Raw genomic sequence first — 5,353 nt, 5'->3', positions numbered from 1 at the left:
ATATTATCTCCCACTCTTTGTTCTCAGGCTCTCTCAAATAAAATTAATATATTGTACACAATGCAACTAGGAGCAGGGATAGCTCAGTCGGTATAGCGACTGCCTACCGGCTGGACGATCGAGGGGTCGGAATTCGAGTTCCGGTAGGGTGAAGAATTTTCTCTTCTTCATGTCGTTCAGACCGGCTCTGGGGTCCATCCAGCCTCCTATCCAAAGGGTATTGGGTCTCTTCCCCGGGGATAAAGCGACCGGGGCGTGAAGCTGACCACTCACCTCCAGCTAGTATCGAGGTTAAGAAAATGTGGATCTGTACATCCACTCCCTCATACGCCTTCATGATGTAGTGCTTAATTAGTTAAGCACAGGGACAACTATACTTTTATTTTACATTTTACATGGTGCAATTTCGAAACCCCGAACTAATTATAACTCTGATGTGTCTGTGCTATCGAATTGCTCTGATTACTGGATTTTGAAGAAAAAATTCGGGTTTCTCAGTAAAATGATTTATTTGAGGTTTATAGTTACAGTTCATACATAAAAAACAACGGCAACCCACGGACGTTAGACTACACTCCGTGCTCGGAGTAAGCAATAACCGGGTCACTTAGAGGGGCTGATCCATTAACACATTATATCATGTTTCACAAGAATTCACTTTTACTGCAAAGAGAAAAAACAATTTGATTAAATTTGTAATTGCTGGAGATGCCGATTTGTTTTAATGTAAGTCAGTTCGGATTTCTGGGAGTTTGGATTAAGGTCGATTCGGATTACCGAGGCCCCACTGTGTTTAATATTATTTTCTTAGGATGAAGAAGAAAGGATACTGAACCTAATGGTAACAAGCGTTCCTCGAAGTAATCTATTCTTAATTTCCTAAGGAAAGGATTTTCGAAATGTACTGCTGACATACAGAAGTACTGGGTTCTTGGACTTTTACCATCGTCCGATGTTCTAGAGAACAGAAAACACGACATTTCAGCAACTGGATCTGTTTCCATCCTCAGGTGAAGGTGAAGGTGAAGGTGAAGGTGAAGGTGAAGGTACTTTTATGAATGGAGCACAGCGTAGTTGGTTGAGGAAATATGCTACAAACAGGAAGGTCGCGGGTTCAATTACCGTTAATGTCATTGGATTTTTAAATTTACTCAATCCGTTCAGTCCTGGAATCGACTCAGCCTCTAATAGAAATGAGTACCAGATCTTCCTGGGAGTGCAGGGCGGCCGGCGCGTAAGGATGACAACCTCACCGCCATCTGTGAGCCAGTAGTCTAAAGAAAATGTCAGAGCCTCGACGTCTCACAACCCTATGGGCCTCCACGGCCTGTTCCAGAGATAGCTTTACCTTTTACCTTATACCCTTGGGTGATTTACGCTGAATGTGTTTACAGCACAACAGAAAGATATCTGAAAGTACGCTTTTCTGTGTGACACTTTTACTTTACCCTACGACAGCAAATTATAGTTTCTACAAGGCACCTGCTCAGCTTCTAAACTTGAAAACCCTGTTAAAGAATCCAATGTGTCCATGTTTCCTTCTATCCCTTTAACTATATAGCTCGAACAAGGGGGTGGAGGATGGTGGAATGCCCTCATCTGTGCCATTATTACAGACGGTTTTATCCCCCCCAACCCTTATCAAGGTTGCCATCTGCACGATATACACAGTTCACGCTTACTGTGAAACCTTGAGGGTAGGGAGGCTAAAAGTTGTAGCCTGGGAGCTAATGATCACGTGTTACGGAATTGCGTAGCTCAAGGAGGTTTTACACAGAGCTGGCTTCTCGTGTTGGGAAATCGGGTTATCTCTAAAGAGCGTGCTTTGAGGGGTATCTAACTTAGTTCCTCTTTGCAGCATTATGTTTTAGCAAGACCATGGCCAAGGGCTGCCAATGTTACAAACAGGAAAGCAGACCTTCTGGCTCCTGTAAATAATCCTGTGGAAATTAACGTTAAAGTTGAGTGACTGGCACTCAGATAATTCATATGAGGGGTTCCGGGCTCAAATAGTAGCACAGAAGCCAGGTTATAGTGACTGGAAATTTACGTGATCGTTCTTACATACTCCATCGAATGTTAGGCAAGTATTTTAAGCAAGTCGAAGTGATTCCGTCTACAGATTTTCCACTTAATCAATAACAATAATTTTCTTGCCATCTGACTCCACAAAACACATGCTGATGTATATAGTAAGGGAAGGCCGCGCCATAGCTCAAGCGGTTAGTCGCTGGCTTCCCACAGCGGCGGCCCGGGTTCTCTCCCAGATCTGGTCAAGTGGGATTTGTGGTGGACAAAGTGGGGCTGGGGCAGGTTTTCTCCGAGTACTTCAGTTTCCCCTGCCAATGTTCATGCCATCAATTGCTGCACAATCACCCTCACCTATCATCTGGGGCTGGTACAATAGGTCAGAAGTGGCCGCAGTACAAGGGACTTAGTCCCACACCACTAGCAATAAAAGAAACACTTTGTAGAATTTGAGGTTTCCACAGAATTGGTTGTGAAGGGTTTTATTTTCTGAGATATAATGCCAGGTAGTCCGTCGAAAGTCAACAGATATTTCGGAGAAGCATATCGCCTTCATCTTCAGGGTTGAATAATAAGCCAAGCAAGAAAGCAGTGCGAAGCAGGCAGGCTCTGCTTGCTCTGTGATTCATGCTGGTTTCTTACTTGGCTTATTATTCAACCCTGAAGATGAAGGCGACAAATTCCTAGAAACAATGGTTGACTTTCAATGGATTACATGACTATATATCCCAAAAGATATAACTGTTAATTACATTTACTTCTAGATCAACAACATCTGCTTCTCAAAGAATAGTCAGATATTTTATATCCGAAATTTTGGCATCGTCAATTACACGTAAATTCTTACATCAATGCAAGCCCACAACCATTATCCGAATTTCGAAATATATTCAAGAGGCAAGCGTGTGATGTTAACGTTGCAGTATGAATATGTATGATATTTTTAACTTTACATCGCTTTCTTCCTCAGGCAGCTCAAACCTATGATTTTGTTAAAAAATAAGAAATAAGGGAAATAAAATCAACGACTTGTTGGGAATTTCGTAAGCGAAACATTACTTTCTGAAGCCCCTATACTGCGTAACAATCACCTCAGTGTAAACTGCGCTCCCGGGGTCCGGGAGGGGATGGAGAGCATAAGGTGGGGTTCTGGAGCATGCATAATGGAGACGTCAACATGGGATGTATGGCGTACACTCGGGCCCAGATTAATATTAATAGAGTAATAATTTTCACCCAAGGCTCTTCCATATCAGCCTACGCAGCAAACAGCATGAATGGAGGTCACCTTGCGAGCCTTCAGCACAGAAGAACTATATTATATACTCAGAACAGTATATAAGAGCCCCTAAATTAAGAGAAACGTACTCGAATTACGTGTATTATTCATAAATAGTCCAAGAAACTCTTCAGGAAATAAAAGAAAGTGTTAACAGTGTAGTGTAGTGTAGTGTAGTGTAGTGTATTATGTGAGAAGTGTAATTTCCTACGAAGAACATTTGTTATTCTCACGCATCTCTGATCTGATACCATTTTGTTTTAATTCGATTGGTGGGGGTTGAAGTCCAGGTGGGTCCACTCGGCACGGAGGCCACTGATTGGCCTATTGTACCTGCCCCGGGTGATTATGATGATGGAGAATTTGGTGGAACGAAGATTGGCAGGGGAAACCGAAGTACTCGGAGAAAACTCGCCTCAGCGCCACTTAGTCCACCACAAATCCCACTTGACCAGACCCAGGATCGAACCCGGGCCGCTGCGGTGGGAAGCCAGCGACTAACCGCTTGAGCTATGGCGCGGCCTTATCTCTGGTGCCATTAATTTAGCATAGAAATTTCTTTCAATTCCCCCGAATTTTCAATTTCTCCTTGTATGCCGTGGCTACTAGGAGACCATCACGAATTGCATCATACTGCATGAAACGATCAATAACCACCGCTCTTTCTTCGAGTGAATTAGCTGAGTGAGTGAGTGAGTGAGTGAGTGAGGGATAGCACAGAGGAGGGCCCGTTTCAAAACACATAAAATTCCGGAAAGAACAAAAATGTGGGTCTGGATCCCAACGGGGCCAGAAACCAAGAACAACTGTGCTGGCGAGGGCCAGCAGCAATTTGATGGACTGGACTGTTTCTTTGCTTATAAGATTGTCGTAATAAATAAGTAGTTCTAATATTTGAGTGCGATTTGTTTTCAGAAAACTCAGGCGAAGAGGACGATTTCGCTACTTTGCACCAATAATTTGTAAGTAATAATATTGTGACGTGTTACTAACACTACGATTTAGTGGTTAATAATGCAGCGTTGTAATCGGAGGATCCCATGTTCAGTTCTCGACCCTGAGATAGGCCATCATGAATGACGTTTGTCTTTCTTTTCATCTTTCTATGGAAATGCCTGAATAGTACCTTCAGATAGATTTTACAGTTCAATTTCTATATTTTTCTTATACATTTTTCATAATTCATTCTACAATTTGACGCTTACTTAAAACGTCCTTAGATACACCAAGAATGAACAGGATAATGAACCTTCAGATTAGATAAATTCTTTGACCAGGATAGTAAATATAAAATCCTCAAGAAGGACTACGCTCCATCGAGTATGTGAAATAGCATGCATGAATAAGGAGCCAACATTTGGTGAATTCTTAATTGTAATTGTGGCGGATGTTATAATTGTACTTCATTGGACACGAAAGAATCTTTTTCCCCTACAACCGAAATTTAAAGAAAGTCAAGTTTAAACGAAAATTATACAAAGCTTTAGTCGCTCACCGTGGCACCTTGAAGATTATTTTTTCGTGGGTGTGACACCATGCAGTCTGGTAGGTGTTTGCAGACATTTCTCTCTCTTCATCCGAAACATCAGTGAGCATTTACAGAATTACGCGGAGTAACATCACTAAAGACATTAATCTCAAAAGAAAATTAGGCGTACTCCTATTTGTTTGTTCAGGAATTTATGATTTATCCGATATACTAGTACAGTGACGCTAGTTGATAATATCCATATTCAATATTTCTTAGTGTAACTGTCCCCATCACCATATTGATCCTTATTTTTTCTATCCAAACATATGTATTTTTCACACCACATTCTTCTTAAACACACTTCACCTCTTTTATTTTTTACTTCCCTTATAGTGGAAGACGAAGTTCTACAAAGGAATTCATGAAGGTGCATCTGCAAATGTTTCTCAGTTTCAGTTATGTAATTCTGATGTTCATAAAAATGATTAATAATTGCAGCTCCTCATCAAGAATAACTTTTCGAAAAACGTTATACAATTTCTTTTCATTTTACATCCGAAAATACCCTGGTAGCT

This window comes from Cryptotermes secundus, unplaced genomic scaffold, assembly GCF_002891405.2.
Source record: "Cryptotermes secundus unplaced genomic scaffold, Csec_1.0 scaffold43, whole genome shotgun sequence".
NCBI lineage: Eukaryota > Metazoa > Arthropoda > Insecta > Blattodea > Kalotermitidae > Cryptotermes > Cryptotermes secundus.
Note: the sequence above shows the minus strand (reverse complement) of the source record.